Consider the following 14,667-nt stretch of genomic DNA (forward strand, 5'->3'; position numbering starts at 1 on the left):
ATCAAAGTCCCTATAATGACTGACATCAGAGTTACTGTCTAGGAGTATCCAGGATGAGAATGGGGACCAGTCATTTACTTCATCTCAGATCCCCTTTGCAATGTTTCTTTGAGTACAGCCAGATTATTTCTAATTAATCCTGAATGGTTTGTATAGAAACAACAATTTTCTCTTAAAGCTGTACAATAACCTCTCTATTTTACATAGAATACCCTATCATACTGTAGAACTATTTTAGCTAATGAATCTATGCATTGATAGATCTGGCTGGGTCTATTTGGTTTTAACAGGCACCTTTCCTGGTATGCTAATAGGCACTATAGATAGCCATTTTGTCCTCTATGCTGGGGAGTTTTCTTTCGACCTACCATTCCAGCCTGTTGGGGGGCAAATGGCAACATGTTCTTTTCAGTAACTACTTCCTGCTGAAACCAGGACCTTCTTGTCAGGGCCCAGGAATGCTGGAATGCTAGTTAAAGCTTGGAAGGGGATTCAGGCAATGGTGCATTCATCAGAACCATCTGGTTAGCTGACCCAGCTGAAGAGACAAGGAGAATTCCATTGGCTGGACTGGTCTACATCAGTTTTCAGCAAGTTCAGGGCTTGTAGCCATTTGGAGCAGGTTGTCACCAGTAGCTGTTTCCTTGATGGTGTCTGTCAGCCAAGTGGAAATCTTCTGAGAAAAATATAGACTAGGGACAGAAGTTTAGGAACTTAAAGGAAAGCCTTACATTTGGAACTTTCAGGCCTATAGTCACTAGTAGTTGGGGGAGGAGAGGAGTCCCAGGACTAGGGGAGAGAGAGAGATCCCATATTCAGGGTTAGCCAGATGGGGAAAACTGGGCTATACTTAGCTGGAGTCCTTCGGACCTTTGAGAGGTGGATCTAAGTCTTATGATTCCCTCAACTCCCTGAAGCTTCCATGAAACTATAGTTTACAAAAGGACATAAAAGTTTTAGATATAGCAGTATTACCACTGTTTGTAATCTATACTGAAATCCACATTGTAGAAAAAGCAGCCAGCAGATGTCTGTAAAACAGCTGAAGTAGACTCATGCCTTTGAGTCTCAATAAAAGCTATGGCTTTGAGCTAAAAAGCATGAACATTTTTTTCTCTGTCCAGAGAGCTAGCTATGTAGCTTGGATAAAAATGTTATTAGCCTGATGAGAAGCACCTTTAAATCTATACTTAGAAGACAACCAAAGGAAATGTAAAACATTGAGTTTATGACTGAATAGTAAGTAATTAGTGCTCTACCAGCTTATCAGAACTCCATTGATCAATATTAAAACTCTGAACCTTTGAAATCTTAGTATAGCAATAGTATACAAGGGGAAAGAAATCTGAAACATTTCCCATTTTTCACAAACCTTAAATCACTTTCTTATACTTTCACAACTTGCATTTATAAATCTTAAGTCATTTTCATAGACCTGTAGAACTTATTTAAATTTTCACAATCTAAGACCTTTATAAACCTTAGAACATTTTCTTCAACCCTCAGAACTTGCATAGACTTAAACATTTTTTCTTTCCATCTAATCATTTCTCAGAGACAGGAGTTATTATAACTAAGAACAGTCGTTGCCAAGCAGGTTCTTAAATAATGGAACAGTAAAAAGTTACATACAGTATGTGCTTATCCTCTAATATAAAATCAGTTTGCAAGGCAAACTTGTCTACCTTTCTCATCAGGAGACCTAGTACCTCCAGAAAAAGTAAGACCTGATTTCTATATCTGAAATTGACTAACAAGGTGGCAGCAGCCTTATGGGGAGGAGCTGGTTACCTGCTGCTGTTAAACTGACAAAACTATAGTTAGCCTGGCTGCCAATGCCATCAGAGATCTAAGAAAGATAAATTATAGCAGGAAGTATAACCCAAATGTCCTATGTATCAATAAAATGTCAGAGACTTACCCATTAGCTAGACAGTCACCCCAAGCTCCTGTGGTCTCCATGACTTCATTGAGGGCAGAGGTCACAGGACAGCAGTAGTCTTCAGTCATCAGGCCCAGGCCTGTGAGATTTTCAGAGATTTTCCTGTAGAGAAGCAAGTTGGGAGACTGACTACTTTGTCTAGGTGAAGTGCGGCAATCAACTCTCCAGTGTTCTGGTTGCCCACAGTTTGGGCAGGGTCCTAGTAGTGGGTGAGGTATGGGGCAGCTTTGCCTAGTGGTTGGCATTAGCACAATCCAGGTGGAATCATAGTTGCCATGCTCCACCATCTTCTTTGGAGATCTTGGGGTCATTGTTAGGAGCTGAGGTCTCTGTCTGTTATAATAAGCTTTTTCCATTTAACTTTTGTTTTTCTTTTTTCGAGACAGGGTTTCTCTGTGTAGCTTTGTGCCTTTCCTGGAACTCACTCTGTAGCCCAGGCTGGCCTCCAACTCACAGAGATCCACCTGGCTCTGCCTCCCAAGTGCTGGAATTAAAGGCGTGCGCCACCACCGCCCGGCTGGGTGTAACTGGTAACAGATAGGGCCAGCTCTCTTGCTTTCATGACCTCAGGAAAAGCTCTCCCACCTGCCACAGGCCACAAGGGATATGTGGAGGCCTTCTTACCCATGCCACTATATGGCAGATTAGGGCAGGGCCAGATCTCTCATGCTTATATTCTTGGGGCTGGCTCATGCATGCCTCATCATCAGGGTCAGCTTTACTGTATTGCCCAGGCAAGGTGCAGGGCCTGCTTTCCCTAGTGCTGCATCTGGTGAGGGTCAGGGTCAGCAAGGGGCAAGGGGGGGCATATTTTCCTAGCCCATGCCACCAGTCCTCCCACTCTCAAGCTCTCAGGGCCAGCTCACCTGCATCCCAGCCAACAGAATCAGCTCTGTCAAGCTGCCCAGGAGAGGCACAAGGACCTGCTCTCACCAATGCTGCAGCCAGTGGAGGTAGGACCCATTCTCCTCAGTGTTGCAGCCAGTGAGGGATGGGTCCAACTCTGTGCAGCCCTATCCTCTCAGCCTTTGGTGATAAGAAGAGCCACAGACATCAACACAGACCACAGTTGCAGCAGGGCCACAGGCACAGACATGGTCCTTGGCAGTAGCTTAGGCCTGAATGTCGCTATGGCCTCAGGTGGCAAGTAGACCACCAACCTCAGCCCACTTCTCACTGCTTTCACCTCTTTGGATCTGTCTCTCTCTACAGAACATTAACACTACCCCCCTTGAACCCCACCATATATTTATTCACCATAATAAAGCCCATCTGTCTGGCAACTTGTAGTGCCTGGCAGGCCCATGCTTTCTCCTCTGGGCCCTGCATATAGACTTGCATGAGGATCTTTGTCTCCCACTCCAACCACAGTACTTCTAAGGACCTCATGAGTAGCTGGAGGCTGGGACAGGAGTTAGGGCAGGAGTTAGGAGCTGGGGACTAGGGCCTAGACATACATTTTTAAGCCTAAATAGATCTTAGGTAAGGTGAGACAATCTCTAAGACAGTGGTTCTCAACCTTCCTAATGCTGAGACCCTTCAACATAAATCCCCATGTTGTGGTAACTCCTTACCACAAAATCATTCTAGTTGATATTTCACAACTTCAATTTTGCCATTGTTATGAATCTCAATGCAAACATCTGACATGCAGATGGTCCTAGGCTACCCCTATGAAATGGCCTTTGGACCCCCAAAGAGTCATGACCCATAGGTTGAGAACCTCTGCACCAAGCTCTTTGCTAGACTGCTTAGGTCATCTGTATAGGTCTTGCATCATAAGACAGAAATATTCAAGTTTCTAGTGTTTAGTGTTTGGTGCTCATACTGTGGCCCTAACTCTTTTAGTGTTTTTTAATTATTTATTTTTTAATATCACATATGAATAACACAAAGCACTTAATAAACTTAAAATATCCCATAGCCTTATAAACTCAAATGTTTTAAAAGCTATTCCTTAAAAAAAAAAAAATCCAGTTTTTTCAATTTAAAATTTCTGTAAAACTCCAAAATTTCCTCTTAAAAAGTTTAAAATCTCTCAACTGTGTGCCCCTGCAATATTAAAAATAAAGCACATTATTTTTACTTCAAGAGGGATTCTAGATAAGGCAAAATCAAACTCCCAAAATGCAAACATTTCAATGCTCAATATCTGGGATTCACTCACAAGTCTTTGGGCTCTCTCTGGCCCCACCCTTAGCAGCCTGACTTCTATGTGCCAGCGAGCTCCATTTCATTGTGGCTGGTGTTTCTGGTGACTGTCACATGGCATCTGCATCTCCAAAACTGCTAGAGTCCCCATTGCAAATGTGTTCTCTTTAGAAACTCCAGCCCAGCCACACACTAGCAAGTCTCAGCTGTTCTCCACAAACCCCTCATGCCTTTAAAACCAATACAACCCTGGGGAATTCTTATGTTCCAACGTTTGGCTGCCAGCCCAAGGTACACTCTTACATATGAATGCATGGAGGTGCAGCTTTAATATTTTATTAAACAAACATTGTTTTAAATCCTATCTTTCAAAAATCTTGTTTTCAGTACAGAAATTATCATAAATATAAAAATTCATTGTAATCCAAAATACCTTGGAGACCTGTTGTTGCCTCATTTGTTGGCCCATGTCATGTGGTCTCCTTTAACCAAGATGGTGATAAAGTCGTGTGACATCTGCCCTCTTCAACCCTAGCAAAGATAGCTGCCTGCCACTTGGCAAGCTACCTGCTGCTTATGTCTCCAAATGATGGCGTGCCACATGGTTCCTTTTAGATTACCTACGCATAGATTTTTTAACTATGAACTCTGTGTTTTCAGTTTTAAATTAACTTTTTTTCACAAATTTTACAGATTTTTAACTATACCCAATAAAATAAACATAAATCTTGATTTACAGAATGTTCACATAAACCACATCTAATTTTTTTGGCTGATCTGCTTTGCTCTGTTCTCCCTGTCACAGAGTCAGGTTGTTCCTCTGACCCTGGACATAGAGACTTTAAAAGCATGCCTAGGTTTGAAAAAGGGAGAATTATAACCTAATCCCAGAGCAAGCTTTTTAATAAAGTAGAACAGCATAAAAAGAACCTTATTATTCTAAAAGCTTAGCCGGGCGGTGGTGGCGCACGCCTTTAATCCCAGCACTCGGGAGGCAGAGCCAGGCGGATCTCTGTGAGTTCGAGGCCAGCCTGGACTACCAAGTGAGTTCCAGGAAAGGCGCAAAGCTACACAGAGAAACCCTGTCTCGAAAAACCAAAAAAAAAAAAAAAAAAAAAAAAAAAGAACCTTATTATTATAACCAAAAGACACAGAACATAGAAAGCTCACACACTCAAAGAAGAGGAGTCAGAAATAAAACATGAGTGGCCACCATACATTCACACATTCAACTGAGAGTCTGGTCCATTTCTATCTCAGTTCCATGTCTGCAACAAAACTTATGGACACACCAGAAAACACAGACCCATTCACAAACACAAAATAGACAGACAAAACTTTCTGCATGAAGCAGACAGACAAAACTTTCCAACCAACCAGAACCAGGTGGGTGGGTGATGTCTTACTATTTTTCCTGGATGAGAGAATATTGGGGTCCTGTCAAACTCTCTGCACATCCCAGCTCAGGATTCTACAAAACAGACTCAGACCATGACTCACTAGGAGACCTCTGTAGATGGCACACTCTTGCTGCCTTTCTCAGCAGAGTAGTTCACTCTGATAGTTCCCGAATGGAAGGCAGACTTGGAGCCTTGGAATATCTCAGGACACGTGCCCCCTGAAGTGGCCCCTCAGTTCTAGACATCCAGAGTAAAAGTCTGTCTGGCTTTAGAATTTTGGCGTGTAGCCTGAAATTTGCTGAATAATTCCAGAAAATGTTAATCCCACTGAATAAGAATAAGAACACTACCACTATTTGGAGCAAAATATGAAGCAAGCCTTCATTAAATACTGGCCAGAATGATGGACTCTGGCCATGTCCATTTCCAGGTTTTCAGAAAATGGCCATGAGTCACATTTTGCAGAGGCTTAAAAAGGCAAACCCAGAAGGCCCTGTATCCCCATCAGGTCCAATCGGGCAAGCATATATCCTAACATACCTCCCACCTGCATACCTCCTGCCTACATATGACCAAGCACAGCTGGTACAGTGGAGTCAAACACATTTGTTTAGGGTAACAAAAATGTTTGGCTTGTTATCTCCCATAAACAACAGTCTTCAGAATTTCAGGAAGTGTCAGGAAGTGTCTTACAGGTTAGAGACATTTTTTGTTCATGGATCTCTTAGGCACAGTAACTAAAACTTAAAACAAAACTTTGGCTTTCACATTGTTTGGCAAAGATCTCTATGTTAAGTAAGCTTCTTATTCACAATGAAAATTATAAAAATATAATCCCTCAAAATAATAATGTTCAAAACCTCAGTTTATTAAAATATATCTCATATATGATAATGTAAATATAGACAGCCTGTCCACATGTGATTACATTTTTTACCATGTACTTATTAACAAGCTGATTTACAAGTAAGTGTTCATATAAACTAAAATTTTTAACTTAGTCCAACTTCATTTTCTTCATAATAAAACTAAAATTAAAGATATAATAATGATAATGGCTAATGGTCCTGAACATTCCCTTGATCTTTATCCCAATTATGGTTCTACAACATGGTTTACAACATACTCTATTGCTTGATTGTATAAATTAACCTTAAGAGATAATTATCCCTACTCCAGAATATGTTTTTTTCCTATTGGACAATTGCCCTCCCTTTTAAATGTGTTTTATGTATAAAATAAATGTAAATATGAACATAAATATTGTAAGGATTATTACAGAATTTTTTAATGAACATTTTTTTCATACCACATACTCTAATGATGGCTTCCTCTCCTCCATCTCCTCTCAGATCTGCCCCACCATCCCACCCATCTAACTCTGTGCATTCTTTTGCTCTCTTTACAAAACAAATAAATCTAAAAGGAAAAAAGAAAAAGCACAATAAACACACACACAATAAAACCACAAAATAGGAAATCATAAGACCAATAAGCAGAAGACCAATAAGATTAAAAAATGCCCAAGCGAAATGTGAGACAAAAAAAATCGGCAAAAATGCCATTGAGTTTGTTTTATGTTAGCCATCTATTGCTGGGCATGTGGCCTACCCTTAAATGTGGCTAATGTACCCAGTAAGTCTGCATTGGAGGAAGTGTTTATGGTATTGGAAGGTACTCTGAATGATACTAGAGAAGAAGGTAACTACTAACCCAGTCACAAACCCTTTGATCTACAATGGTGACCTGCCTGAAAGACATGCTCGTGCTCCAGTGGCACCAATGTGGGAGTCACCAACCACTCTCTGATTGGATTTCAGACTCATTATCATAGTTAGGCTTTCTATTGCTATGACCATGGTAACTCTTATGAAGGAAAACATTTAATTGAGGTGGCAGCTTACAGTTTCAGAGATTTAGTCCATTTCGTAATGGCAGGGAGCATGGCAGCTAGGAATATGGTATACAGGCACATGGTGCTAGAGAATTCTACACCTTAATCCAATCACATCAGGAAGTGAACTATCTCACTGGGTGTGTGTTCTTGTTTTTTTACTCTTACTCTTTTGGCTCTTTGGGGGCTCACTATATAGCTCCCAAATAAATCACACAGAGGCTTATCCTTATAATTGCCCAGCCTTAACTTGGCTTGTTTCTAGCAAGTTTTTCTTAACTTAAATGATCTCATCTATCTCAAAGCCCACCTCCACAGTGACACACTTCCTCCAAGAAGGCCATATCTCCCAATAATTCCCTTCCTTTTGGAGACCATTTTCTTTCAAATCATCATACCCACTCTATGAGATGGAATCAATTCCTGACACTGCTGGGGTAGATTAGACCCTGAGACTAGATAGGCCACAGGCCTAGGGGTAAACCCAACACTACTGTTCTGTTAAAGGAACAAAGCATTGTAACAACTCCTGGTAACATTCTAATTTATTAAACAGCCAATAACTTGAGTTGTTTGGACATTTCCCTTAGGTTCCTTTGGCCAACAATTGAATTAGATGTAACCCATTCCTGACACTGAAAGTTTCACTTATTGGCAAAAGACGTCTAGTTGGGGGCATTGTCTCCCCCATTATTTGGTGATTCCATTCAGATTTCTTTCAGATGTGTACACATTTTAAGATACTTCTACAGTAGTAGGTTTCCGTATCATCCCTCAAATGGTTCTTAGCGTTAGTTTTCACTCCCTCCCTGCTTTCCTTCCCTTACCCCACTATTTAATACTCCTATTCTAATTTCTCCTTTGTCTCTCTATAACACTATATTCTCCTTCCTTGGAAAATCCTCTTCTCCTCCTGCTCCCTCACTAGATACCTGACCTCTATGGCTATTCAGACTGTAACACATATGTTGAAATCTTAAAGGCTGACACCTAAATATAAGAGAAAACAAAATATTTGTACTGTTGGGTCTGGGTTACTTCACTCATGATAATTTTTTTAGCTCCATTTATTTACCTGTGAATTTAATAATTTCATGTTTTTTTTTCTTAACAGATAAATAATATTCCATTGTGTAAATGCACCACATTTTCTTTATTCATTCTTCCACTGATAGACATATAGGCTGTTTCCAATTCCTGGCTATTATGAATAGGGCAGCAATGAACATGGTTGAGCAAGTGTCCCTGTAGTAGGATGTACAGTCCTTTGGGTATATGCCCAAGAATGGTATAGCTGGGTCTTGAGGTAGATAGATCCCTAGCTTCCTGAGGACCTACCACACTGATATCCATAGTGGATATAGAAGTTTGCACTCCTACCAAAAGTGGATAAGTGTTCCCCTTACTCCATATCTTCACCAGCATGAGCTGTCACTTGTTTTATTGACCTTGGCCATTCTGATTGGTGAAATCTCAAAGTAGTTTTAATTTGCATTTCTCTGGGGAGCAAGGATGTTGAACATTTCTTTAAGTGCTTCTCATCAATTTGTGTTCCATCTTTTAAAAATTTTCTGTTTAAATCTGTGTCTCATTTTAAATTGTTTTTTTATTTCCTGAGTTTTTTTTTTTTTAATATTAGCCCTCTATTGCATGTGTAGTTGAAAAGATCTTTTCCCAACTACCCATTTGTCTGAATGATGCTGATCTTTGACATAAGAAGCTTTTCAGGGCAGTCTCCACTGGCCTGCAAGCAGGTAAGAGACCTGCCTGCCAGCTGGACCATCATCCTTGCCACTGGATTCTATTTCCTCAAGACTCATTCCACCATCCACCTCCACCACTCACCCACATCCTCCTCCCCACCATGGCCATACCTTCCCACAAATCCAACAGACTCTATAGGTCAATGAGGCCAGGATGCATCTATGCAGCCAAATCCTCACAAACCTCAGCTGAGACACCCTAATGGCCCTGAAGACCTGCCAGTCACCAGAACCCTTGGCCATTCAAGCAAGAAAATAGCAAAGGAAACAAAAACAAAGGAACAAAACACCTATCCAACAAAGACAAACACAAGAATCAACATCCAGACTTATAATCATCCCAAATCCAGATGCCTAAATGCCACAGTAAGAACACATTCAATGGCAGAAAGGGCAATATGACACTACCAGAGCCCAGCTATCCTACAACAGCAAGACACAAACATTCTAACACAGCTGAAGCACAAGAAAGTGATCTTAAAAATAACTTTATGAGGATGATAGAGGCTCTTAAAGAGGAAATGAAAACTTCCCTTAAAAATGAATGAAAATACAAACAAAAAATTGGAAGAAATCAATAAATCCCTTAAAGAATGCCAAAAAAGTCAAGAAAAAACTATCAAACAGGCGAAGGAAATGATTCAAGACTGGAAAATAGAAATAGAAGCAATAAAAAGAAAACATATAAAATGAGGTAATTCTGGAAATGGAAAATTTGGTTAAGCAAACAGGAACTGTGGATATAAGCATCACAAACAGAATATGAGAGATAGAAGAGAGAATATCATGGATTGAAGATATGATAGAAGAAATAGATTAATTGGTCAAAGAAAATGTTAAATCTAAAAAATTTCTAAAACAAAACATCCAGGAAATCTGGGACACCATGAGAAGATCAAATCTAAAAACAGTAGGAATAGAAGGAGAAGAATCCCAGTTCAAAGGCCTAGAAAATATATTCAACAAAATCATAGAAGAAAATTTTCCCAACCTGAAGAAGGGCATGCCTATAAAGGTAAAATAAACTTATAAAACATCAAATAGACTGGACTAAACAAATAAATAAACAAAAAGCAAGCAAACAGAACAAACAAACAAAAACCCCCAAAACTCCCTTTGCTACATAATAATCAAAGCACTAAACATGCAGAATAAAGAAAAAGGAGAAAGGCCAAGTAATATATAAAGGCAGACCTATATACGTCCAACTTCTCAATGGAGACTCTAATAGCCAGAAGGTCCTTGATAGACATTTTGCAGACACTAAGAGCCAATATAGACTACTATACCCAGCAAAACTTTCAATCACCATAGATGGAAAGAACAATATGTTTCATGACAAAACCAAATTTAAACAGTATCTATTCAAAATTCCAGCCATACAGAAGGTACTAAAAAGAAAACTCCAACCCAAGGACATTAGCTGCACCCATGAAAACACAGGCAATAGATAATCCCACAACAGCAAATCCTAAAGAAGGGAAATACACACACACACACACACACACACACACACACACACACACACACACACACCACTAACAACAAAAAGTAACAGGAATAAATAATCACTGATCATTAATATTTCTCAATATCAATGGACTCAATTCATCTATAAAAAGACATGAGCTAACAGAATGGATACAAAAACAGTATCCATCCTTCTTCTTCATACAAGAAACAACTCAACATCAATGACAGACACCACCTTAGAGTAAAGCATTGGGAAAAGATCTTCTAATCAAATGGAACTAAGAAGCAAGCTAGTGTAGCTATCCTAATATCTAAAAGAATCGACTTCACACTAAAATTAATCAAAAGAGATGGAGAAGGACATTTCATATTCATCACAGGAAAAATCCATCAAGATAAAGTCTCAATTCTGAACATCTATGCCCCAAACATAAGGGCACCCACATTTGTCAAAGAAACCTTACTAAAGCTTAAATCACACATTTAACTCCACAAATTAATAATGGGAGGCTTCAACACCCCACTTTCACCAATGGACAAGTCTTCCAGACATAAACTAAACAGAGAAATAAGGAAACTTATAGATGTTATGACTCAAATGGACCTAAAAGACATCTTCAGAACTCTTCACCCAAACACAAAAGAATATACTTTCTTCTCAGAACCTCATGGAACCTTCTCCAAAATTGACCATATACTTGGTCACAAAGCAAATTTCAACAGATACAAAAAAATTGGAATAATCCCTGTATCTTATCAGATCACCATAGGATAAAGTTGGAGTTCAATGACAATACAAACTCATGTAAACTGACCAACTCTCAAATGAATTACAAATGGGTCAAGGAAGAAATAAGAAAGAAATTAAAGAGTTCCTGGAATTGAATGAAAATGAAAGCATAACATACTCAAACTTATGGGACACAATGAAAGGAGTGCTAAGAGGAAAATTCATAGCATAGTTATGCCCAGATCGTGGGGACCACGAAAAGACCACCACGGAGACCAAATCCCACATGTAAAAGCAAAGAGCTTTTATTTCAAGCTCCAGAGCTTGGTCCCTCTGTCTGTCCAATGCAGCAATGAGAGCAGAGAGCCCTGAACTCAGGTGGGGCAGAGTTTTTAATCATAGCAGAGGTTGGGGTAAGGGGATTTCCAGGGTCCAGGACCTTGATTGGCTGACAATTGTCTAGGGGTATCTGTAAAACAAAAATAGGTGTGTGCTAGACTCAAGGACATCTGGCCACCTTATCTAATGGTTGGAATGTTTGGGATGTCAGGTACTTCCTCACCCCTGGGTAGATCCCTGGGTGGTGTCAGCTTAAGACTTTTCCTGGATCTGGGTGTTGCCTGCCAGTAAACTTGTCACAGAAGCTGTCTAGGCCCCTAAACCCGTCATGGCTGCTGTGTGGTCAAGCTATTTTGGGGCCCCTTCACAACACTAAGTGCCTGCATAAAGAATTTGGAGAAATCTCACACTAGTGACTTAACGGCTCACCCGAAAGCTCTAGAACAAAAAGAATCAAACACATCCAAGAGGAGAAGATGACAGGAAATAATCAAACTGAGGGCTGAAATCAATTAAATAGAAACAGAGATCAATACAAGGAATCAATGAAACAAAGAGTTGGTTCTTTGAGAAAATCAATAAGAAAGACAAACCCTTATCCAAACTAACTAAAATGCAGAGAGAGAATATCCAAATTAACAAAATCAAAAATAAAAGGAGGCTATAACAACAGACACTGAGGAAATCCAGAGAATCATTAGGTTATACTTCAAAAGTCTGTACTCCATAAAATTGGAAAATCTAAAAGAAATGAACAAATTTCTTGATAGGTACCACATACTAAAATTAAATCAAGCCCAGATAAACAATTTAAATAGCCTTATAACCCATAAGGAAATAAAGTCAGTCATCAAAAGTCTCACAACCAAAAAAAATACAGGGCTAGATGGTTTCAATTCAGAATTCTACCAGGCTTTCAAAGGAGAGCTAATACTAATACTTCTCAAATTGTTCTAAAGAGTAGAAACAGAAGAAATGCTGCCAAATTCTGTTTATGAGGCTACAGTCACCCTGATACCCAAACCACACAAAGTTTCAACAAAGAAAGAGAATTACAGACCAATCTCCCTCATGAACATTGATGCAAAAATATTCAGTAAAATACTGGCATACTGCATCCAAGGACACATCAATAAGATCATCCACTATGATCAAGTAGACTTCATCCCAGAGATGCAGGTGTTGTGCCCAGATCGTGACCCCCAGAGAGACCACTGAAGACAAGCATGCAGGAATGCAAAAGCAAGGTTTAATTTGGAATATCCAAAAGCAATACAAGCCTAGGCAGGGACTTCATCCAATACATCCAACACATTGGAGGCTGGAGAAAGTGCCCACCTCTTGCAAGCTCAGTTTTTAAAGGCAAAAACCACAAGGTTACATCATTTAGGGGTGCTAGTATGGGTACAATTCTGATTGGCTCGCTTCTGGGGGCTTTCTAGAAATCATGGCTTAATCTTACTTCTAAGGGGGTGGTTGCCCACCACCATTTCTCATTGGCTGCCCTCAGGTGGGGACATTTCTGTGGTCAGTTACCCTGAAAACCAGGGAGAGGACATTCCATAGTCCGGCAGTCATTACCTCATGACTACCTTGTGACTCTGTACTTTTACACTTCCTGGTTTCTGGAATCTGAACTGACTGGTTTTAGTAACTTGTGGCCTATTCCAGTAACTAATGGCCTGTACCTAAAAGGAGAAATCTTAGGCCTTAGTTTTAGGGTAAAAGCATTTTGGTTTTATTTCTAAGATGGCTCATTTTGGTCTCACACAGGGGTGATTCAACATACAAAAATCTGTGACTGTAAACCATGATATAAACAAACTGAAAGAAAAATACCATATGATCATCTCATTAGATGCTGAGAAAGCCTTTGACAAAGTCTAATGCCCCTTTATGATAAAGGTCTTGGAGAGATCAGGGATACAAGGGGCATAAATAAAATAATAAAAGCAATATACAGCAAGTCTATAGCCAATATCAAATTAAATGGAGAGAAACTCAAAACAATTCCACAAAAATCAGGAACAACACAAGACTGTACACTCTTTCCTTACCAGTCTCTCAATATAGTATTCAAAGCTCTAACTAGAGCAATAAGACAACAAAAGGAGATCAAAGGGATGCAAATTGGAAAGGAAGAAGTCAAAGTATCATTATTTGCAGATGACATGATAGTATACATAAATGACCCCCAAAAATTCTACCAGGGAACTTCTACAGCTGATAAACAGCTTCAGTAATGTGGCAGGATACAAGATTAAATAAAAAAATCAGTAGCCCTCCTATAAACAAATAATAAGTAGGCTGAGAAAAAAACAACACTCTTCATAATAGCCACAAATAATATAAAATATTTTGAGGTAACTCTAACCAAACAAGTGAAAAACCTGTATGATAAGAACTTTAAGTCTTTGAAGAAAGAAGTCGGAGAAGATATCAGAAAATGGAAATATCTCCCATGTTCATGGATAGGTAGAATTAACACAGTAAAAATGGCAATCTTACCAAAAGCAACCTACAGATTCAATGCAATCCTCATCAAAATTTCAAAACAATTCTTTATAGACCTTAAAAGAACAATACTCAAATTTATATGGAAAAATTAAACAAAAAACAAACAAACAAAAAACAGGATACCTTAAAGAATCCTGTGCAAGAAACTTCTGGCAGTATCACCATCTCTGATTTCAAGCTCTACTACAGAGCTATAGCAGTAAAAATAGCGTGGTATTGGCATAAACACAGACAGGTAGATCAATGGAATCAAATCAAACACCCTGACATAAATCCATACACCTATGAACACCCAATTTTTGACAAAGAAGCCAAAATTACACAATGGAAAAAAAGAGCATCTTCAACAAATGGTGCTGACATTACTGTATGTAGGCATGCAAAAGAATGCAAATGCTTTGTTGACATCCATGGGAGACCTATCACTTTCTGCACAGAAACAGAAGAGGTGTGGATGG

This window comes from Peromyscus californicus, unplaced genomic scaffold (genome assembly GCF_007827085.1).
Source record: "Peromyscus californicus insignis strain IS unplaced genomic scaffold, ASM782708v3 Scaffold_5__1_contigs__length_169319896, whole genome shotgun sequence".
NCBI lineage: Eukaryota > Metazoa > Chordata > Mammalia > Rodentia > Cricetidae > Peromyscus > Peromyscus californicus.